The sequence below is a fragment of the Pleurodeles waltl genome, chromosome 1_1, assembly GCF_031143425.1.
Source record: "Pleurodeles waltl isolate 20211129_DDA chromosome 1_1, aPleWal1.hap1.20221129, whole genome shotgun sequence".
NCBI lineage: Eukaryota > Metazoa > Chordata > Amphibia > Caudata > Salamandridae > Pleurodeles > Pleurodeles waltl.
In genome coordinates this window covers 411,892,118-411,915,588 of record NC_090436.1, presented here as the reverse complement: position 1 = coordinate 411,915,588, position 23,471 = coordinate 411,892,118, and the positions used below count along the sequence as shown (strand labels likewise).

At 53.6% G+C, this 23,471-nt stretch overlaps 1 protein-coding gene across 2 annotated transcripts in view; it reads left to right on the top strand.

Annotated features, from left to right (window-relative positions):
* ANKRD31 (ankyrin repeat domain 31) overlaps window positions 1-23,471 on the top strand; it is a 654,832-nt gene that overhangs the window by 598,580 nt on the left and 32,781 nt on the right. The gene's annotated exons all lie outside the window — the stretch shown is intronic.

The following is a 23,471-nucleotide window of genomic DNA, read 5'->3' as shown; positions in this document are numbered from 1 at the left end:
GTATGTATGTTTGTTTTTGCCTGTGTCACTGGGATCCTGCTAGCCACGATCCCATTGCTCATAAAGTATGCCCTGTCTGTGTTCCCTGTATGGTGCCTAACTGTATCACTGAGGCTCTGCTAACCAGAACCTCAGTGTTTATGCTCTCCCTGCTGTTAAAATTGTCACTGCAGGCTAATATCTAATTTTAACCAATTCTGATTGGCACACTGGAACACCCTTATAATTCCCTAGTATATGGTACCTAGGTACCCAGGGTATTGGGGTTCCAGGAGATCCCTATGGGCTGTAGCATTTCTTTTGCCACCCATAGGGAGGTCAGACAATTCTTACACAGGACTTACGCAGGACTGCCACTGCAGCCTGAGTGAAATAACGTCCATGTTATTTCACAGCCATTTTACACTGCACTTAAGTAACTTATAAGTCACCTATATGTCTAACCCTCACTTAGTGAAGGTTAGGTGCAAAGTTACTTAGTGTGTCGGCACCCTGGCACTAGCCCCCACATTGTTCAGGGTAAATTCCCCAGACTTTGTGAGTGGGGGGACACCATTACTTGCGCGCACTACATATAGGTCAACACCTATATGCAGCGTCCCAAAGGTAACTCCGAACATGGCCATGTAACATGTCTAGGATCATGGAACTGTCACCCCAATACCATTCTGGTGTTGGGGGGACAATTCCGTGCATCCCCCGGTCTCCAGCACAGAGCCCGGGTACTGCCAAACTAACTTCCCGGGGTTTTCTCTGCAGTTATCGCTGCTGCCAACCCTCAGACAGGTTTCTGCCCCCCTGGGGCCTGGGCAGCCCAGTCCCAGGAAGGCAGAACAAAGGATTTCCTCTGAGAGAGGGTGTTACACCCTCTCCCTTTGGAAATAGGTGTGAAGGACCTGAAAGGAGTAGCCTCTCCTGTCCTCTGGAAATGCTTTGAAGGGCACAGATGTTGCCCTCTTTGCATAAGCCAGTCTACACCGGTTCAGGGATACCCCCCAGCCACTCCCCTGACCAGCACTTCCCGGGGAGGTGCCCAGAGCTCCTCCAGTGTGTCCCAGACCTCTGCCATCTTGGATGCAGAGGTGTGAGGGCACAATGGACAGCTCTGAGTGGCCAGTGCCAGCAGGTGACGTCAGAGACCCCTCCTGATAGTTGCTTACCTTTCTCTGTAGCCAATCCTCCTCTGTGGGCTATTTAGGGTCTCTCCTGTGGGTATCTCATCAGATAACGAATGCAAGAGCTCACCAGAGTTCCTCTGTACTTCCCTCTCCGACTTCTGCCAAGGATCGACTGCTGACTGTTCCAGGACGCCTGCCAAAAGTAGCAAGAAGACTACCAGTAACATTGTAGTGCCTCATCCTGACGGCTTTCTCGACTGTTTCCTGGTGGTGCATGCACTGAGGGCTGTCTGCCTTCACCCTGCACTGGAGCCAAGAAGAAATCTCCCGTGGGTCGACGGAATCTTTCCCCTGCCAATGCAGGCACCACACTTCTGCATCACCGGTCCTCTGGGTCCCCTGTCATCCTGACGAGCGTGGTCCCTGGAACACAGGAGCTGGGTCTAAGTGTCCCCGACAGTCCAGTGGCCCTTCTGTCCAAATCTGGTGGAGGTAAGTCCTTGCCTCCCCACACCAGACAGTAATCCTATGTACTGCGTGAACTGCAGCTGCTAGGGCTTCTGTGCACTCTTGCAAGACTTCCTTCGTGCACAGCCTAGCCCAGGTCCCCAGCACTCTGTCCTGTTGCGCCGCTGCATGCGACACGAGCCGAACATTCGGCTCGGCCCGCAGCATGCGGTCATAAGACGCGCCGCGCCTCCAGCCTGCACTGTACATTACGAGGCCCCAAATTGGGCATGGGGCCTCGTTCTTTTTTAGTGCACCGCGTGTCTAGGCAGATCTAACCCCCCACTCACCTGTTCTTTTCTTTTCTTCTTTTTTCTGGACATCTGGTGGTGCCTTCTTTTATGTTTTTCCCCCTTTCCCATATTACCCTTCTCTTCCCAGCATTCCTTGTTCCCTACTCTCTATGGTTCTTAGTCCATTCTGTTCTATGTGCTTTTCCCTATCTACAATGGTGTCCTTTTACTTCCTGTTGGTCGTTTCCTGTTTGTTGGTATTTAAGGGCTGTGATTCTTTCTCTCCTTGCGCTGCAACACTTTCTGTTTGGATGGTGTCTTCGCTCCTGCTTCCTTGTATTCCTGTGCTGGTTCTCGTCGGTTCCAGTGTATTTTCCTGTATTTTGTTCCTGCTGTTACCTATTCTTTTTGTTCCTGTTGCAGGATCCTATCTTTTGGAGGTTTTTTCCCCTTTCAGGTTTTTTTTCCCCTCTGGCACTACTTCTGAGGGACATGGCCTGTTCTTGGTGTACCCATTGCCTGCAGCATCGTGGCTACCAGAAAGAGTCGCCCCTACTTGGGCCAAGGCCAAACATTCACGAACAGGATCCACGCCACTCGCTCTGCGGCCTCCAATGTAAAGCAGCACGTAAGTCGTGACATGTCCTGCATTGCCCAACTAGCTGAGTTGGACTCCGACTTAGTGGGACTCCCTTTTGTTGTGCTGAGTCGACTATTGTCCTCAGATCTTCTGAGCGCCTGTTCAGGTGCTTCTGCAGGTGCTGCCTGCTTCTGCGTGGGCTCTCTGTGTTGCTGAGCGCCCCCTCTGTCTTCTCCTCCATCAAAGAGCGAACTCCTGGTCCTTCCTGTGCCCTGGCAGCACCCAAAACCTTCTACCACGACTCTTGCAGCTAGCAAGGCTTGTTTGCGGTCTTTCTGCGTGGAAGCAACTCTGCATCCTCCAGCACGCCGTGGGACATCTTCTGACCTAAGGAGAAGTTCCTGGCACCTTCCGTTGTTGCAGAATCTTTGGCTTCTTCCACCGGGAGGCAGCCCTTTTGAACCTTCATCCGGGGTTTAGTGGGCTCGTGCCCCCCCTGGACACTTGCGTGACTCTTGGACTTGGTCCCCTTCCTTTACAGGTCCTCAGGTTCAGGAATCCGTCTTCAGTGCTTTGCAGTCAGTTGTTGTCCTTGCAGAATCCCCTATCTTGACTTTAGTGTCTTTCTGGGGTAGTAGGGTAACTTTACTCCTACTTTTCAGGATCTTGGGGTGGGGTATCTTGGACACCCTTAGTGTTTTCTTACACTCCCAGCGACCCGCTACACACTACACTGGGCCTGGGATCCATTCGTGGTTTGCATTCCACTTTTGGAGTATATGGTTTATGTTGCCCCTAGGCCTATTTTTCCCTATTGCATTCTATTGTGTTCTACAGTGTTTGCAGTACTTTCTAACTGTTTACTTACCTGATTTGGTTTGTGTGTGTATATTTTGTGTACATGACTTACCTGCTAAGTGAGAATATCCTCTGAGATACTTTTGGCATATTGTCAGTAAAATAAAGTACCTTTATTTTTAGTAACGCTGAGTATTGTGTTTTCTTGTGATATAGTGCTAAGTGATATAAGTGGTATAGTAGGAGATTTGCATGTCTCCTAGTTCAGCCTGAGCTGCTCTGCTATAGCTACCTCTATCAGCCTAAGCTGTTAGAACACCTCTAATCTACTAATAAGGGATAACTGGACCTGGCACAAGGTGTAAGTACCACTAGGTACCCACTGTAAGCCAGGCCAGCCTCCTACACCATGCAATAGAAGTGATGCGGAGGTGGCATCGTTGTCGACGCTGATTCGATGAGGGATGTATGGAGCTTGTACCGGGGAAAGTGGCTGTTCTGAAGGTGGTGCACCAGTCCTAAGATGCGGCGACGCAAGTCTGTTGTGGCGGTTCTGACCCACACAGTAGAGGCGATGCGCCGGTTCTGCTTCATGCAACAGCACTGATGTGTCAGATCTGCTCCTGCAGCAGAGAATGCGTCAGTTCCGCTGGAGCAACCATCTTAGGCCCACTTCAAAGGGTCCAGGACTGGGTTGGACCACTTGGCAGAGTAGACTCACAGATGGCAGAGTCCAGGTGCTGGAGGAGGGTGGTTGGAAGTCTTGTATGTCCCTGGGACTTCAGATCAGGAGGCCTACGAACTATCCCTTGTAGTCACTCTGGGTTGGAGAGATGCAGGTCCAGTCCTTCTCACTCCCAGGCCAGAGAATAGCAGGCAGCAGGTCAGCACAGCCAAGCAGGAGTCCAGCAGAATAGCTGTCCAGCGGAGTGGCAGTCCTTCAGCAGCACAAAAGTCCTTTTTCCTGACAGAGTATCCACAGTTCCAGAAGTGTACTGAAGTGATGGTGTCAGAGGTCTAGTAATTATAACCAGTTGTTCCTTTGAAGTGGGGGAGACTTCAGAGACATGCCTTTGAAGTGTACAGAGTTCCTGCCCCTCCTGCCCTGGCTCCAGACTCACTGCAGGGGTTATGCAGCCCTTTAGGTGTGGACAGGACACAACCTATTCCTGTGTAGGTGAGGCTGTGCCCAGCTCATCCCTCACATTGTGCCCAGGATGGCCAGTCAAGGCCCATCAGGTCACACCTAAGCCCTACTGTGCGTGGCTCTCTAGGCGGAATACACAAAGCCGAGTTGTTACCCACCCCAAACGTGAGCAGAACCAGGCAGAAGGCACCAAATCGTTAAAGTAAGTAAATGCCAACTTTCTAAAACTGGCTTTTCCAGAGTTGCAATTTAAAATCCTACTTCACCGTAAGTTGCGAGTTTAAATTGTGATTCCAGGGACACCATACTTGGAAAATAAGCCTTCTGCCTGTATTGTGAAATTCCCTGGGGCCCTGACGGACCCGAAATGCCCAGGGGAACCGCCTGCATTGATCCATCCCTGTGCCTGCCGCTTTGGCTCCTCGGCGCTGATGCCATGTGCTGCAGCTGGGAAGGCCCAAGGGAGGAGACGAAGATGGCTGAGGTGGCTGGGCACAGCCCCTGGCCTCCTAAGCACTGTTAAGGCCTTGGCGCTGGTAAACCTGGTCCTCTCCCTCCTGTGCTGCATAGGACCAACAGCTGGGGTCCGTGAGGAGTGGCCTGATTAGCTGCAGGGCCTCCACTGAGGTAAGTGGCCTTGCACCGGGCCCCAAGGTTATAACCCCTTTTTTTTATCAACTACTGTAATTGATGTCCTGGAGAGTAGTGCACTGAAAGGAATCTACAGCTGGCCCACACCTATAAAAGTCCATCAGAATCCACAGGGAGGACTGCTAAGAGGTGCTCACCCCTGAGACCTCCCTCAACTCTTTGAAGAGGCCTGAACATCAGCCCCAGGACACTCAGGGGGTCATTCTGACCTCGGCGGTAAAAGCCGCTTACCGCCGGTCAGAAGGCCGCCACAATACCGCCGCGGCCAGCCGCCACGGACATTCTGACCCACAACTGCAAAACCTCCAAAAATCCGCCCTCCACTGCAGTCCGCCACATCATCGGCCAGCGGTAAACTGGAGAAGACCAAACCTCCACCGCCACGCCAACAGAAATACGCCCATCCCATTATGACCCGCAAATCCACGCGGCGGTCATTCAACCGCGGTATTCCATTGGCGGTACACCCCGCCGCGGTCAAAATACACACACCTTTACAAACCCCTACCACATTGGACAATTTGAAAGGCACACACCTGAAACACATACACACACCACTCCCACACATCCAATACCATATAAAACACACACCCACATCACCCACAAACCCCTACCAACAAAAACCAGAGACGAAGGAGAGAGAGACACATCAGAGAATAGATAGCCAGACACACAGAGGCACACCACAACATCACACACACCACATAGAAGCACAAAGCACCACACACCAACACACACATCATCACATACACCACCCCACACCTCATACACACCACCCCATGGCACCACAAAGGCACCCACGCTTTTCGGACCAAGAACTCCGGGTCATGGTGGAGGAAATCATAAGAGTGGAACCCCAGCTCTTCGGCTCACAGGTTCAGCACACCACCATAGCAAGGAAGGCGGAGCTCTGGCAGCGGATCGTGGATAGGGTCAACGCGGTGGGACAGCATCCCAGAAATCGAGAGGACATCCGCAAACGATGGAACGACCTACGGGGGAAGGTGCGCTCGATGGTCTCGCGACACAACATCGCAGTGCAGAAGACTGGCGGGGGACCCCCACCCACTCCACCCGAATTCACAACATGGGAGCAAGAGGTACTAAACATCCTGCATCCTGATGGCCTCGCTGGAGTACACGGAGGAATGGACTCTGGTAAGTACAAGGCCAACCACTTCACCCCCCCCCCCCAGCATGCTAACCCCCACCCTCACCCCCAAACCCCCAGCACACATCCTCCCTGAGAATGTCTCTCCAGCACAACCCACCCAACACCAACCCCTGCATGCCATCCCCAAACTATGGACACCCATCACCTAAGCATGACCACTGCACATACCCATCCCCCCCCCACAAAACACCCTCACACACCTCCCCTAAGGGAATGCCAGCACTGGGGGACAAGGGCACCCATAAAACGCAAGCTAATGCACACACAGAAACAATAACCATACCCTCTTACCCCATGCAGGACCCGAACGACAACACACCGGTCAGGAGGGACCAGAAATGTCCATCCCACCCCCGGAACAGGCCCCTAGTGATGACAGCAGCTCTGTCGACCTGGAACCTGACGACCAGCCCGGACCATCGGGGACCTCTGGGCAGTCGGTTCCCCTCACCCAGACACAGGCCACTGCAGACCCAACCCCCTCTGGGAACAACAGCACAGCTCCCACCCAGCGGGCCCATGCCTCTGTCTCTAGGACAGGTCAAGCAGCGGTGTGTCTACCACTACAGGGCCCCCAGGGTAACCCACCAACCCAACAACAACAGGGACCTGGGGGCAGTGGGAGTGGGCACACCGTCCAGGGGACAGAGGCCCAGGGAAACAGGGCAACTGGGAGGGCTGCTGTGCGACAGGGGGGGGGAGGAGAGGCCCAGGGAACCCACTCTCCAAGAGGCCCTCACCACCATCATGGCAGCCTACCACCACTCACAAGAGACGATGGCGACGGTACTGGCCAGGTTCCAGGAGATCCAGGCACAGCAGGAGCAACGCTACATGGGGTTCAGCGACCAACTCACCAACATCTCAACCGCTATGGGGAGCATAGTCCAGGCCCTGAACCGCATAGAGGACACGTTTCGTGACCATGTGGCATCACACAGGGCCCCTGTCACTAGCCAGGAACAGGAACAGCCTACCACCTCCGCCGGCGCTAGTGGACAGGAGGCCCCACCACAACGACAGCCCACCAGAACCCCACCTCCTGCTGAACAACAACCACCCCGCAAAAGGAGCCTGAGATCAAAAAAACCGACAGAGTAGGATGTCAAGACCCCCGCCAGCATCACATACCCCCTGAAGTCCTCCCACTGTTCCACATTGCCACCCTGTCAAACCTTGAACTGCCCCTGCTCCATCCTGCCACAAGCATATGGACAATGCACCTGTGAGACTGAGAACTGGACTCTGCCATGGACATTACTCCACCCCCACCCATCACTGTTTCACTATCATGTACCAATATCTATGCACTAATAATAAATCACACATTGCACTGAAATCAATCAGGACTCAGCCTGTCTTATTTACAAATGTATGACACATTACATATCAATTACGTATTATTAACATTGTGAATTACACATACCGAGGTAACTTAGCATTAGTCCATGGGCCAACCAAGCCGAGGTCACGCAGTGGCTCATACAGCACAGAAAAGGGAAGGGAAAATCAAACATCATGTTTATAGTTCTGGGGGGAAATCGACAAAGTTGAGATGCAGGAGGCTTTCAGGAAATGTAAAATGGCATGGGTGATTATTACCTGTGTGCTACTGGAAATACTGTTCTATTACTCTGTCCCTGTTGTCTGTGTCGTCCTCTGAGTCTTCCTCCTCTTCACTCTCCGCAGGCTCCACAGCTGCTTCAACACCACCATCTGCACCATCCTCCTGCAGGAAAGGAACCTGACGTCGCAATGCCAGATTGTGAAGCATACAGCAGGCCACGATGATGTGGCACACCTTCTTTGGTGAGTACATCAGGGATCCCCCTGTCATATGCAGGCACCTTAACCTGGCCTTCAGGAGGCCAAAGGTCCTTTCGATGATCCTCCTAGTTCGCCCATGGGCCTCATTGTACCGTTCCTCTGCCCTGGTCCGGGGATTCCTCACTGGGGTCAGTAGCCAAGGCAGGTTGGGGTAACCAGAGTCACCTATTAGCCACACACGTTGTCTCTGTAGCTGCTCCATCACATAGGGGATGCTGCTATTTCGCATTACATACGCGTCATGCACTGACCCTGGGAACTTGGCATTTACATGGGAGATGTACTGGTCAGCCAAACAGACCACCTGGACATTCATCGAATGATAACTTTTTCTGTTTCTGTTCACCTGCTCATCGTCTTTTGGGGGTACCAAAGCCACATGGGTCCCATCAATGGCACCAATGATGTTGGGGATATGTCCAAGGGCATAGAAATCACCCTTCACTGTAGGCAAGTCACCCTCCTCTGGGAAAATGATGTAGCTCCGCATGAGTTTCATCAGGGCAGACAACACTCTGCTCAAAATCTTTGAAAACATAGGCTGAGACATTCCAGATGACATGGCCACTGTTGTCTGGAATGACCCAGTTGCCAAAAAATGGAGGACTGACAAAACCTGCACCAGAGGGGGAATCCCTGTGGGTTGGCGGATGGGGGACATCAGGGCTGGCTCCAGCTGGGCACACAGTTCATGGATAGTGGCACGGTCAAGTCTGTATCGAAGTATTATATGGCGTTCTTCCATTGTCGACAGGTCCACCAGCGGTCGGTACACGCGAGGATTCGTCCTTCTCCTCGCAAGTCCCAGCGGACGGTGCCTAGGAAGGACAACATGGAGCACAGAGTCAGGCAAACCACAGGTACGTACAGACAGCTTGCACAGTTAAAGAATGGCAATGGGTTGAAATGCGTGTATGTGTGGCAATGCAAGGCCTAGGCCTGTGTGTCGCAGTCAAAATTAAGCCATGTAGGCCCTTGAAATGGCGGCTGCCTGACCTGTGAAGTGGGACAATGGGATGTGAGGTCAATGCGCTGGCGGGGCACACCGTGGCGGTAGGCGGTCGAAGACCGCGGCGCAAAGCCGCATTGGTTAACATTGAACCCTATGAGTTTCAGGAGCCAATGACGATGTGCGCCGGCGGTCGCGGTACGCACCGCCGCGGTACGCACCGCCGCGGGCGTGACCGCCATTTCCTAGCTGATTGATCACTCGAGACCTGATCATCCACAGGAGAGGACCTATACTGCAAGTGCTGCTGTGACCTCGGTCTGGAAGTGACAATGGCTGCTGCGACTGGGGAAAGGGCCCCTGCCTTCACGTCTGAAGAGATGGAGAAGCTCGTGGATGGGGTCCTCCCCCAGTATGCGCTACTCTACGGTCCTCCAGACCAACAAGTGAGTACACCGGGTGCACATGGAATGGGCTATGCCTGTGTGGATTGGGGTGGATGTAAGTTGGTGGGGTGGGGGGCGAATGAGGAGTGCAACGCACGACAGATGAGAGCATGTGCCATATGGCAAAGTTGGTGGGGGGGGGCCAATCACATCTAACATGCAGGTCATTGATGATTCCCTTCTTTCCACCCTGTACATGTCAAATAGGTCAGCGCCCATCAGAAGATCGAGATTTGGCGTGCCATCGCCAAGGAAGTCCGGAACTTGGGGGTCCACAACAGACGGGGCACCAACTGCCGCAAGAGGTGGGAGGACATCCGCCGCTGAACAAGGAAGACCGCAGAAACACTGCTGGGGATGGCCTCCCAACCTAGGAGGGGTGCCAGTCGCACCGTGACCCCCCTGATGTCCCGGATCCTGGCGGTGGCCTACCCTGAATTGGATGGGTGCTTTAAGACATCACAGCAGACACAAGGGGGTGAGTATCAGCACATTCTCATATCTTTCTGCGCAGTGGAGGCGTCTGGGTGGGGGAGGAGGGCTGTGGGTGACATTAGGCCAGGGCGCTTTCTGTAGTGTAGTCCTCTCACTTAGGCATGGCCCTGTGCCCCCGGCCCCCACCTCTGTAGGGTGACAAGTACAGCCATTGATGGTCCAGCATCACCCATGTGCGCGTTTGACGTCTCTTGGCCTGTTGTCCTAGTCAGTAGTACTGAGTAGTGTACCCCGAATGCGCGGCTTAGTGCATGAGGCTCCTGTGTCTGTCCTCTCCGCCAACGGTGTTGACATTGCATGCACTCAACCTGGTCTTCTTTTTTCTCCCCCCACCCTTTCTCTTCATCTTCTTGTGCATGTGTGCATTAGCATCATCAGGCGGAGGAGATTTGGCATCGGAGCATGAGGGAGCTGCAGGACACAAGGCCCCGGTGGGCCCAGGAACAGACACCGAGGGCACCAGTGATCCGGAGGGCGAGGGGAGCACCACGACGGGGACCGCTGGTGAGAGCAGCGACAGCGACACGTCCTCGGATGGGAGCTCCCTAGCGGTGGCGGCAACATCCGGGCCCCCCGCCTCTACAGGTACAACCGCCACCCAGCGCACCAGCCCCGCCCTCCCAGCAGCCCCTCAGCCTACGCTCCGTGCCCGCTCGCCCAGGAAGGCGCGCGTCTCCTTCGCCCCAGGCACCTCAGCCCCTGCCCCTGTTGCCCCTGCTGCCCTCAGTGCAGAGCTCATTGACCTGGTGAGGACACTCATTGTTGGGCAGACGACCCTTTTGAATGCCATCCAGGGTGTGCAAAGGGAGGTGCAACAGAGCAATGCGTACCTGGAGGGCATTCATTCGGGTCAGGCTGCCCATCAATGAGCGTTCACTGCTCTGGCCTCAGCACTGACGGCAGCCATTGTCCCTGTTTCCAGCCTCCCTCTTCTTACTGCCTCCAGCCTGTCTCTGTCTCCTGTTCCTCAGTCTATCCCATCCACACCATCAGACCAGCCTGCACACACCTCAACACCCAAGAGCAGCTCATCCAGACACAAGCACCACAGATCCCACAAACACTCACCCAAGCAACACCCAGATGCAGACATTCCAACAGTCACAACCACCTCTGTGTCCCCCTCCTCCTCGTCTCCCTCCTCCCTCCCTGTGACGTCTACACTCATACCTGCATGCACCCCAACATCAGCCAGTGCTTCCATCACCACCTCACCCTCCAGTACAGTCCACACTCGTGCAGTCACCACCCCCACTGCCATTTACACGTCCCCTGTGTCCTCTCCCACTGTGTCTGTCACCCCCTCTTCCAAGACACACAAACGCAGGCAGCCACCCACCCAACAGCCATCCACCTCACGTCAGCCTACAGCACCAGCACCTTCACCCAATGACAGCACACCTGACTCTCCTACAACCACATCCTCTTCCTCCACTCCCATCACCACTTCTCCTACCCTTTACCTTGGACCTAAAAAGCTTTTCCTGGCTAGTCTTGACCTCTTTCCCTCCGATGAGCTCCCCCCTCCATCTGCAAAGAGTCCCAAGAGCACCGCAGCCACCACCAGCCCAGCTTCGAGTGTCACTGTTGTGCATGGGATCTGGAGTCCACCCTTTGCCAGCAGTGACACATCGATCAGCAGCAAGGACACGTCCAGCCCCCCCCCCCCCCCCCCGGCAAGAGGACCCGCAAAAACAAGGGCCGCCGTGCGAGGACTGACAGGGCTGCCCCCAAGGAGCAATGTGCGGCCACTTCACCAGCCACACCATCTAGGGGAGGCAAGGGCCCGAGAGCCCCATCAAAGGAGCGGAAGGGCAGCAGGAGCGCGGAGAAGGTGGACCCCACATGTCACATCCCAGCTGGGAAGGAGGACACTAAAGAGGCCAGGAGTCCGTCCCCGAAGGGTCCAGAAACGTCACGGTCCGAGGGCGACTGAGCAGGGAGTCCAGGCCAGGTCTGGCTCCCTTGACCTGCTGGATGAGCACCGCTGAACAGGGCCCGCCGTGGAGAAGAGCACCGCTGAACAGGGCCCGCGGTGCAGAAGAGCACCGCTGAACAGGGCCCGCGGTGCAGAAGAGCACCGCTGAACAGGGCCCGCGGTGGAGAGGAGCACCGCTGAACAGGGCCCGCCGTGGAGAAGAGCACCGCTGAAGAGGGCCCCGCCGTGAAGATAGGCACCGCTGAACAGGGCCCGCGGTGCAGAAGAGCACCGCTGAACAGGGCCCGCTGTGGAGAGGAGCACCGCTGAACAGGGCCCGCCGTGGAGAAGAGCACCGCTGAAGAGGGCCCCGCCGTGAAGATAGGCACCGCTGAACAGGGCCCGCGGTGCAGAAGAGCACCGCTGAACAGGGCCCGCCGTGGAGAGGAGCACCGCTGAACAGGGCCCCGCCGTGAAGATAGGCACCGCTGAAGAGGGCCCCGCCGTGAAGATAGGCACCGCTGAAGAGGGCCCCGCCGTGCAGAAGAGCACCGCTGAAGAGGGCCCCGCCGTGAAGATAGGCACCGCTGAAGAGGGCCCCGCCATCTCAAGGACCGCTCCGCTGGGCCCTTCTTCTCAAGCACCGCTCCGCTGGGCCCTTCTTCTCAAGCACCACTCCGCTGGGCCCTTCATCTCAAGCACCGCTCCGCTGGGCCCTTCATCTCAAGCACCGCTCCGCTGGGCCCTTCATCTCAAGCACCGCTCCGCTGGGCCCTTCTTCTCAAGCACCGCTCCGCTGGGCCCTTCATCTCAAGCACCGCTCCGCTGGGCCCTTCATCTCAAGCACCGCTCCGCTGGGCCCTTCTTCTCAAGCACCGCTCCGCTGGGCCCTTCTTCTCAAGCACCGCTCCGCTGGGCCCTTCATCTCAAGCACCGCTCCGCTGGGCCCTTCTTCTCAAGCACCGCTCCGCTGGGCTCCGCCGTCTCAAGCACCGCTCCGCTGGGCCCTTCATCTCAAGCACCGCTCCGCTGGGCCCTTCTTCTCAAGCACCGCTCCGCTGGGCCCTTCATCTCAAGCACCGCTCCGCTGGGCCCTTCATCTCAAGCACCGCTCCGCTGGGCCCTTCTTCTCAAGCACCGCTCCGCTGGGCACCGCCGTCTCAAGCACCGCTCCGCTGGGCCCTTCATCTCAAGCACCGCTCCACTGGGCCCTTCTTCTCAAGCACCGCTCCGCTGGGCCCTTCATCTCAAGCACCGCTCCGCTGGGCCCTTCATCTCAAGCACCGCTCCGCTGGGCACCGCCGTCTCAAGGACCGCTCCGCTGGGCCCTTCATCTCAAGCACCGCTCCGCTGGGCCCTTCTTCTCAAGCACCACTCCGCTGGGCCCTTCATCTCAAGCACCGCTCCGCTGGGCCCTTCTTCTCAAGCACCGCTCCGCTGGGCCCTTCATCTCAAGCACCGCTCCGCTGGGCCCTTCATCTCAAGCACCGCTCCGCTGGGCACCGCCGTCTCAAGCACCGCTCCGCTGGGCCCTTCATCTCAAGCACCGCTCCGCTGGGCCCTTCTTCTCAAGCACCGCTCCGCTGGGCCCTTCATCTCAAGCACCGCTCCGCTGGGCACCGCCGTCTCAAGCACCGCTCCGCTGGGCCCTTCATCTCAAGCACCTCTCCGCTGGGCCCTTCTTCTCAAGCACCGCTCCGCTGGGCCCTTCTTCTCAAGCACCGCTCCGCTGGGCACCGCCGTCTCAAGCACCGCTCCGCTGGGCCCTTCTTCTCAAGCACCGCTCCGCTGGGCCCTTCTTCTCAAGCACCGCTCCGCTGGGCACCGCCGTCTCAAGCACTGTTTATGGTTCACTGTGCCCACCATGCCTCCTCCTTGATCAGTGGAGACTGTCATCCACCTGATGGACTGTGGCTTTGCACTCCCCAGGATGGTACAGTGGGCAGCCCACCCACTGTAGAGACATTGAGAGACTGTGGCTTTGCACTCCCCAGGATGGTACAGTGGGCAGCCCACCCACTGTAGAGACATTGAGAGACTGTGGCTTTGCACTCCCCAGGATGGTACAGTGGGCATGGTGGCTCCTCGTGGATCTGGCGTCGTGGACTCATGTGGCTGTGGTGCCCCCCCCCCTTCCCTTCCCCCTGAGGTGCCTGTAGTTTTTACATCTGATGCCCCTGCAGTGTTCTCTCCAAAGGACTCAGGTCTCCTGTGTGGGCTTTGCCCTTGTTTCTCAAAACTTTGGCCCACGGACATGATGAATTCGTAGGATGTGCAGGACTTGTTACTTCAGTTATACACTGATGTGTATATCATTTGTTTTCTTGTAAATATCTTTCATGGTTGTACGATAATTTTCAGGAGCTTTTTGGTACATAAATATTTATTCCAAATTTGATTATGTCATAGCATTTTTCAGGGGTGTTTGGGTGGTGTCACTGTGACTTGTTGCTCTGCATTGGTGTGTACATAGTTGGGGGGGGGGGGGTCGCATATGTGTGTGGCCGTAACCTTTCGTCCTCCCCCCTCCCGTGTGTCATAGGTGCAGTACTCACCGTTGTCGTCTGCGCCGGACTTCGTACTCGTGGTAGATGAGAAGGTAGACGAGAGCAGGTAGGATGTTTAATTCGGGTTCCATGCTGTCCTCCTTCCTCCTGGAGTGCGTAGTGGTGTGCGTTTTCCCGTTCGTAGTCTGTTTCCGCCGTGTTTTTATCGGCGGTGCTCCCGCCCCGGAAAAGGTGGCGGATTGGTGAGTTGTGATAGTGTGGGCGGTACATTGTCTGCCGCCTGGCTGATGGCGGTGACCGCCGCGCTGTTTGTTTGTACCGCCGTGGCGGTCGGAGTGTTAAAGTGGCTGTCTGTGTTGGCGGTTCCCGCCAGGGTCAGAATTCCATTGTTTTGACCGCCAGCCTGTTGGCGGGTTGGCCGCCGCTTTAACACCGACCGCCATGGTTAGAATCACCCCCTCAGTGATTGTGTGAGGGACCCAAGAGGACCATAGCCCTTCATTCAGTCCCACCCAGTGGTGACAGCCCTCTTTGATCTGCACGGAGCACCAGATGACTCAGTGCAGCGCCGGGGCCCAAGGTTGCTCTGGCCCACCCTGCTGGGGAGGTGCCTGGCGGACCTCATAGCTGCCCTTGAAACAGATAAGGGTGGGGAGTTCTACCGCTGTTCAAACAGGGAGCCTGCGATTCACTATCCACAGTGGGAAACATCAAGCCAACGAGCACTGCGATGCCTTGTTGCACAGTCCATATAGGAGATCATCGCACAGGAGGGCTTGCCCTGACGTTCTTATGACCCCTGCCTCTGCTGCCTCCTCTGTCACTCCATTCCAGATAAACTTCATCTGATACTGGTGAAATTCTATGAATTCCTCTCCACACTGGAGCACAAAATCAACACCGTAGCCCTCAATTTGGGGGTCCTTAGAGCAGATCAAAGCAAGCAACGGGACAATCTGCTCCAACATTCTTCCACAATAGAGGATAGTGCCCCAGAGGTGACAACCACTCAACCCAACTCACCCACCTGTTGAAACGTGTGCAGTTCCTGGAACACTGAGCTGAGGACACTGAGGGTCGGGCCCAACTTAGGAATATCCAGTTGGTAGGGCTTCCAGCGGGAGTGGAAGGCTTGTAAGCTATGATCTTTGTTGAATTGTGGCTCTGGGTACTAGTTGACCCAGCTGGCCTATTGCAATGTACACAGTAGAATGAGCACACAGGGCACCGGCCTCACAACTCCCCCATCCCACCCTTGTGGGCCGCCCCCCTCTATATGGTTCCCAGGATCCTCAATTATAGGGATTGGGGCTACATCCTCCAGCAGGCTATAAAAGTGGAACCAATTTTGGTGGACTCCTCCAGAGTGATGCTCTTCACAGATTTTACCCTGGCAGTCCACAAATCCAGAGCATCCTATCGAGAGGATAAGGGAGAACTGTGTTAGCTCAGCCTCCAGTACGCCCTCCCCTTTCCCTCTTGGCTGCAAGTGGTGGCAGACAACCAGACCGACTTCTTTGAAAATCCAGCAGTCCAGTATGCCAATGTGAATTGGTGAAATTGGTCACTAGCCTGTTAGTGACAATTTTGGAAGCAGAGAGAGCATAACCACTGAGGTTCTGGTTAGCAGAGCCTCAGTGAGACAGTTAGGCATCACACAGGGAACACATACATATAGGCCATAAACTTATGAGCACTGGGGTCCTGGCTAGCAGGGTCCCAGTGACAAATAACAAACATACTGAAAACATAGGGTTTTCACTATGAGCACCGGGCCCTGGCTAGCAGGACCCCAGTGAGACAGTGAAAACACCCTGACATATACTCACAAACAGGCCAAAAGTGGGGGTAACAAGGCTAGAAAGAGGCTACTTTCTTACAGGTGTGGACATGGCTGAAGTTGCATCATGGCTGAACTGGACCCCTACCTCACCAGGTGACTCCGTGGCCACCATAACCCTGGCAGAGGAGCCACAAAGCCAAGTAAGATGCCGGACTGCGATGGCACCCACATCAGACCAAGCCTCAGAATAGCAAAGGGCAGTCCTGTGGTTGGCGGAGGCTCTCTGACCGGCCCGCCTCCTCATACGGGGGTGAACCATGGCCTCACTGTCAGGCTCTGGATTACAGTCTTCACGTCTGGAGGGACCACAGTTACACCACAGAAAGCTTACAAACTTGGCTAACAGTACCTGGAGCCAGCCACCTTGGCAATGTGCAGGTCTGGCAGCAGTGGCTTTCACTCCCATTCTTCCTTGTCTAGACAACGCCTGCTCCTTACTTTACCATTACAGCTTCCACTCTGTACTGAGGACTCTCTTTTCCTCCTTCTTTTTCCTTCAACTGATATTTGTAGTGAGGCCCCCTGGCCATCCTTACTTCCCCTAATGGCCAACTGGTGCCCCTGCACCTTCACCTTTTGTGTTCTACTTGGACGTTTGGCCCATTAGCCTCAGTCCGATTTGGGGTTAACTCGATGTTATGTTTACATTGTTGGAAACTCCTAGGGCTTGCTATTCATACAGACACAGCCAAGGAGCCCGAAGCTATTCCAGCACCCTCCCTGATGAGCGGACATGCCTCTGGCACAGACTGAGACCTACAGGTTCCTGACATGGAATGTTAGCGGCATGGCTGAGGTGGGAAAGGCACATGCTGCCCTTCTAGAGCACCTCAAATGCCTTTTCTGGATGACCTATAGATCCCGTACCCATGTGGAGGCAGACGTCCCTGGCAGACTCTTGGCCCGCCTGGCGGTACCCTGTCCTTAGGGAACACCAATAGACAGGATATGTGACTCTATAGGCACAATACAGAATGCCCTGGCTGGGATTAGCGTGACATTCTGCACATACTACTCATCCCTCTACAACTTGAATACTGTTGTTGCACCAGCAGCAGATTTCCTTGCACTTGTGGACATGCCATTCCCCACAAATCCCCAGAATCCTCTGAGAAACTCCCAAGGGCCCTATCACAGAACAAGCAATCAAGGAAGCGATCAGAATCCTTCGTAGTGGTCGATGACCGGGTCCTAACAGCCTACACCTTGAATTCTATGCAACATATGCAGCCTGTATATGCTACGATTACTGCAGATGTTTCCGAGGTCCAGGGAAGTGGGCACCCTTCCCTCCCTCCTTTAGAGAGGCACAGGTTGTGCCTTACTAAAACCGAGTGATGACCCTACACTCCTACATAGACCGATTTCCTTCCGGAAGTCTGACTATAAGATTCGCAGCAAGATCCTGGTGACCCGCACCCTCCCTGTCCTGCCGGACCCAGTCCACGAGGACCAGAATGGCTTTGCTCACAGACGCAACACCTCGCTGTACATCCAATGCCTCCACACTATAATGGAAGGCGCCTCACGGACGTGTCCCTGTGTGGCGTACTTGTCTCTTGATCTGGAACATGCTTTTGATATGCTATGATGGTAATACATGTTATGGGCCCTTCAGCAATTTGGGTTCGGCCTGCAGATGCTTGGATGGATCCCCTTCTTACATAAAGATACCATCGCAGAACGAGCTGTCATATCTTGGATTCGTACTCTATACAAAAGGGTACCCGAAAGGGCTATCCTTTGTCTCTCCCTCTGTTCGTGTTGGCATTGGAGCCACTGGCAGCTCAAATACGAGTCATAAGTAACAGTTGGGGAATCCATTTAGGCATTCATAGACATATCATCTCCCTTTGCACAGGCAGTGAGATCCCTTATCTGTGAGATGCCTACACGGACCTGTCTGCCATATTGGTCACCTTCAGAGAGCCTTCGGGCCTCAAAATCAATTACGCAAAATCCCTTGTGTTCACTCTTTCGGAGCACCTTCCCAAACAGCTGGTCCTAGTTGTTTCTGGTCACCTGACCTGGGCTTCATGAGCCTTTAAATATCTCGGTATCTAAATCTACCATGCAAAAGATGATCTCCTGGAAGGAAACATCAGTAGGACACTGCGATCTTTGCATTCCCAGATATCCTTCTGAACTGCTCTTGCAGTGGTGGGCAGAGTAGCCCTGTCCAAAATGGTGATGCTCCCTAGAGTGCTATAACATTTCATAAATCTCCTATTGATAATCCCAGGGCCCATCCTGCGGCATCTCGACTCACTGCTGTTAGAGCTGATCTGGGGCTCTGTGACACAAAGAGAGACACTACGCACACTGCCGTTGCCCAATGCTGGGGGAGGTATGGGTGCCTCAAATTTCACACATTCCTACTTCTCCATCTAGTTCCAGTGGGTGGCCTTTGGCTGGCAGGGATGAAACAGGGATGCCTCGGGTTGGGGTCATGGGTGGTCTTCATGTACCATTTCTCCAGAGCCGCCAATAGACAACCTTATACTCTGCTGCTTCCCCTGTGGGGATTGTAGGAAGCTGGCTTTTTATGCATTGTACCAATGCAGGGGTACACCATGCAAAACTTCCAGACAACCCTTATTTGGTTTACAGGGCTCAGTTTAATAATTCCAAGTGCTCTATTAGTAGTAGTGCCTCTGAGCATTTTAGGCTTATCAGAGGGAAGTGATAAGCATTTGTTGCACACACAGAGTCAATAGATGGTACACACACTCAAAAGGAAATCTAAAACCAATTTTATAAGAATGTCTTAGATTTTTATATAGTTTTAGACATCAGGAGCATCAATGTCAGTTAAATACTTTCGGAGTGATAGATATTTGTAGAAATAGAAACATACAGTAAAATAACGGATTGAGGTACAGCCTTCAAAACTTTGAACATGGTAATATTATCCTATGAGAGAAACATACACTGCATAGACATACTCGCAAACATATTTTAGGGGGGGTGCCTTCTAGAGCTTAAGGTGCATAGGGGCCAAGGTCCAAGAAACCACCAGCACTTTTTTTTACATGCCCTGTTGGGTCCAGGTGCAGAGGTGCGTGTTGCATTGGTGGCCTCAAGCGCTACGTGTTAAATTCCATTGCAGAAGTACCTGCAAAAGAAGGGCTGCAAGTTGGGACTTTGGTACCAGTCTGGCAGAACACAGAGGGAGACTCGGCTCTTGAGGCTCTCTGGAGCACAGGGACACAGTCAGTTCACGTGTACCTGGGCTGGATGGCTCGGATGCAGAGCTGTTTTGTCTGGCGGGTCGCTGTTGGTATTAGTGCTGAGAGGCTCATGGAGGTGTCAGCATCTCAAGACTTGGTGAAAGCGACAGGGCTGGACTCACAACAACCTCTTCCTGGTAAGTTGCTCCCTTGGTGGGCCCGATGGCAAGCACGACGAAGTACTGGGTCGGTGCTATTGGTGCTTCCAGATGCAGGTGGATTGCTCCATCATCCCAAGGGAGATGCTTCTTAGTCATTGAAGGAGGGAACAGTCCACCAAAGTTTTGGGGAGGCTGTTCAGCTTCTGGACGAGTTGGCCTTTGTGATTGTCGCAGTACAAGCAGCCAGGTGGGGTTTGTGGTCAGTCTTGCTACAGGGCCTCTGTTCCCACGTCTTCTCGCTACAGGACCTCTGTTCTCACACCTCTGGCTCTTCTTTGCCCTTCCTTTGGTTCCTAGTAGGCAATTCTGAATTCCTGGTGTCTGGGGTACCCCTACATATGGGATTTAGGGGTGTTTAAGGGAGTGTAGGGTAGTATCCTATGAGCTACTTACCCTTGGGGTGACTACACTCCTATACTACCACTTCCTGGGAGACTGAGCATATTCCTGATACAGAGATCCTAGTTTTACCAAAAACAAGATGTTGAAATCCTTCCTTGGCTGTGCACTTCAGGTAGTCCACCTTAGGAGAGTGACTAGCCTAGAAATGCAACATGCCTCCTGATTATCTAATTTCCCACCTACTTTGGTGCCAAATAGGCCACAGGGCAGGGGGTGGTGTTATGTAGCAACTCAAAAAGATGATAGAGGGAATGCTGAACCTTGTCAAACATTCACCTCAGTCACAACTCTGGGTTTAATCTATCATTTTTTTGCTCGCCATCCCAGTTTGGACTTAGCCATATGCAAATCCCCATGGGGACAGTCCAGCCCGAACTGCCAGGTCAGGTCCTTCCTGGACCAGAAACAAGCACCCTGGGACTGGTTTCAGGGTAACAGGGTGTGTTGCTCCGGAGGTTTGGGGGGAACCCAGGGTCACATATCAAAGATGGCAGGGGCTTTGAAGCCCCTGGCTTTGATATGCTAAATCGCTAGCCATCCTGCTGGAGGAGGTGTGATCACCTTCTCCTGGAGCAGGCATTGTTTCTGGCCTCTGAGAGCATGGGTTCTCACCCCTCAGGGGGTCAGAAACTCATCTGAGGTGGGAGGCTCATCAATACCAGTCAGCAAGCACACTAAGGGACCAGTAGGTTTTCCAGGGGCACCTCTAAGGTGCCCTAAGGGTGCATGACGTAATAAATCAGATACTAGCATCAGTACAGATGTATTAAAACAAGGTGCTTGATAACAACACCAGTATTTTCAGTGAAGCCATCATGCAGCTCAGTAATTCGTACTTACTAGTGCCCAGTACATGTCCACAAAATGGCTTCCTGGACACTTGCAATGTGTAGCAATAGAACTAGGTTTCACAGAGGTACATCTGCTCATGCATATTTGCGCTCACATGTAGTATAATGCACCCTGCCTTAGGGCTCTAAGTCCTGCTGTAGGAGTGACTTATATGTGGCACATGCAGTTTCACACATTCTGCAATGGCAGACTGCATGTGTTTGAGTGTGAGGCCCTTAGGGTGGCATAATAGATGCTGCAGCCCATAGGGACCCTGTTTAGTACCCATGCCCTGGGTACCGGGGGCGTTTGCTAGGGACTTACAGGGGTTCCACAGTCCCTGATGATTGGGTTACAGTTGTTATTTTTCTTGTTGTAGGGAAAGAGCACTGACACTCGGAGGCTGGTTAGCAAGGAGCCAGTGCATTTTCAGTCAAAAAGCATCATTACTAGGGCAAAATGTGGTGGGGCCATGTCAGAATATGGTACTTTCCTACAGGGATTGCATTGGGTGCGGCTAATTGGGAGATGCCTGGAGATGTGGGAAGCTGCGGATATTGTGGTACTGGGAGACCTCTTTTTGGCAGAGAGCTGATGTCCTTCCAGGAATTCGGGGAACAATATGATTTGCCAGAAGGCAAATTCTTGAATTACAGAGCACTCCAGGCAACACTGCAAAGATACTGTGGTAGTGCAAGACCCGGAACCCCTGCAAAATCCACTACTCCACACTTTACACCTGATAGGTGGACCTTTGCGCTGCACCCAAGGACAGCAGACACTAGTTTGCTATCTGAAAGGGAAGAAACCTTGGGACAGCCGTCCATTGATTCTGACTGGCTGGGAGGACTAGAATACCATAGCAAAACCCTCTGCGACCCTCGGTTTAAATATTTACAATTCTGCCTCCTCCACAGGTCCTACCTAACCCCCCACCACCTCAGTAACATTTACCCTGCAGCCCCAGGTGAATGCCCAAGATGCAAAATGGAGCTGTCTGATATGGTAGATATGTCCTGGTCCAGTGGGCCTTGTGAAATTTTTGGGATGCAGCACTTAGGGACATAATGAGGGCCACGGATAGGGAACGTCTGACCACTTCCCAATACTGCCTGATGGGGCTATACTCTCGCCCCAAGACCGGGAGTGCCATGACATGCTTCAAAGATCTGGCCCTCCTCCATGGTCAAAAGACCCATAGCGATGCAGAGGAAGTCTTTCTCTCCCCCTCCATCCTATCGTAGACTGGCGCGCCAAGGGATTCAAGTGGGCACAGGCAGAGAGCGCTGCTCAGACAAGAATTTCGGGGTCTCTGAAAATTCCCCATAGCAGATCAAAGGGACCTTACCTTCTGCGATCTGTCCCTGTTGGTAGCCGACTCCCAGTCCCCTTGGGCTTGTAGGAGACGATTCCTTTTGCTTACCCTCAGTCTTTTACCTATACTCACAGTGGCAGCACCAGGCCCCTATACCCATCTGTGCCCCCAAGTACCCGGCTGCAGCACAACCGTCTCCATCTTCTCAACTGCATGACTGCTTTCTCACACTATGTCTACTTGGCAGTAGTTCTTAAAATTATTGTTCCTGCAGTTTCCAAAGCGGTGTTGTTTTAATTACTCTTTGTGTTCGGTTCAATTTTTATTTTATAAAAGACAGGCTACAGTGGACACCGAGCTACACAGACGAGCAAACCGCACGACTCACCTCCTCCCTAACGGAGTGCCGAGTTGCTCTCCTACCTGCTGAGGCATAATTCTGGTTACTATTGTATCATATCCGCTTTCCAGTCTGATTCTTATTACTATTGTATCATATCCGCTTTCCAGTCTGATTCCGATTACTGTTGTATCATATCTGCTTTCCAGTCTGAGTAGAGTGGCACAGAGAGCAGTGGCGTAGAGTACAGTGGCGAAGAGTAGAGGGCAGTGGCGTACAGTGCAGTTGTTTAGAGTGCATTGGTGCGGAGTGCAGTGGCATAGAGTGGCATGGGGTAGAGTAGTATAGAGTGCAGTGGAGTAGAGTGGCATACAATAGAATGGCAGAGAGTGCAGTAATGCAGAGTGGTGCAGTGTCATAGAGTGCAGAGTAGACTCGTGGCATAGAGTGCAGTGGCGTAGAGTGGTGAAGAATGGAGTATTTTAGAGTGGTGCAGTGCAGAGTACAGTATAGTGCGTAGAGTGCAGTGATGCACAGTGCAGTGGCATAGACTGCGGTAGAACAGAATAGAGTGGTGTAGAGTGCAGTGTTGCAGAGTAGAGTGTCAGTGCAGTGGTGTAGAGTGGTACAGAGAACAGTGGCATAGAGTACAGTGGTGCAGAGTAAAGGGCAGTGGCATACAGTGCAGTTGTTTAGAGTGCACTGGTGTAGAGTGCAGTGGCATAGAGTGGCATGGGGCAGAGTAGAGTGGCATGGAGTGCAGTGGAATAGAGTATACTGGTGCAGAATGTAGTACTACAGAGTAGATTGGTGTAGAGTATAGTGGCGGCCAGTGCAGTGTAGAGTGTCAGCGTGCAGTGGTAAAGAGTGCATTGCACTAGAGTGCAGTGATCAGAGTGGCATAGAGTGCAGTGGCGTAGAATAGTTTGTTTCAGAGTAGAGTGCAGTTGCATAGAGTGGAGAGGTGCAGGGGAGAGTGCAGTGGCATAGAATGCAGTG